Source organism: Chaetura pelagica, unplaced genomic scaffold, assembly GCF_000747805.2.
Source record: "Chaetura pelagica isolate M959 unplaced genomic scaffold, ChaPel_1.0 scaffold286, whole genome shotgun sequence".
Lineage (NCBI taxonomy): Eukaryota > Metazoa > Chordata > Aves > Apodiformes > Apodidae > Chaetura > Chaetura pelagica.
This window is the reverse complement of record NW_009953573.1, coordinates 1-743: the sequence shown is the minus strand read 5'-3', so window position 1 is coordinate 743 and position 743 is coordinate 1.

The window sequence follows — 743 nt, the reverse complement described above, 5'->3', positions numbered from 1 at the left end:
TCAGCTAGAAATCCTTAAACATGTTCTAATTAGTAGCTGCATGGCTGATTTAACATCTGGGTGGTTCAGCTGTTTCCTGAAATGTAGAGGAGAGCCTACATAAAATTTGTGTAAGAGAATACCTGAAACTTGTAGAGGTTGATTAGCTGTCACTTAATAGAAAATGCTTTCTTTGCACTCTGAAAGCCTTTTTTAACAATTCTAAACTTCAAATATACATTTTCTTTGGTGAGAAATACCAGTATTTCTGCTTTGGAAAGTCATGTAACTCTTTACACTGGCTGAAGTGCAGGGATTATCTAGTGGTAACTAAATATATTTTTACCTGTGTGGTGACACAGCTTTCTCTGGTATTGAGATTGGCAATTAATAGCTATCACCTGATACAGAATAACTTCTGTGACTCATGAAGTGGAGGAGGAGGAAGTGAGCTGGGGCCCATCGTGGATTGCTCTGAACTTTGTTATAAATTGCTGGTCTTATCTGCAAGATCTGCTCTAAGGTGGTTCTGGTGCAGTTCCAGGGGAATGCAGTGCAGCAGAATCTGATTTCCACCCACTCTGTCCTCTGAATAAGTAATGTGAATACCTTTTAATGTGTTCATGTGTATATTATGTATAAATTACGTGCATTTCTTGTTTCTATAGCAAGCATGACAGAGTGTAATTGTAAGATAAAAATCCGTTTAGCTTTCTGGACAGTACAGGTGACAACTACAACTGCACATGCTGCCACATTCTTCC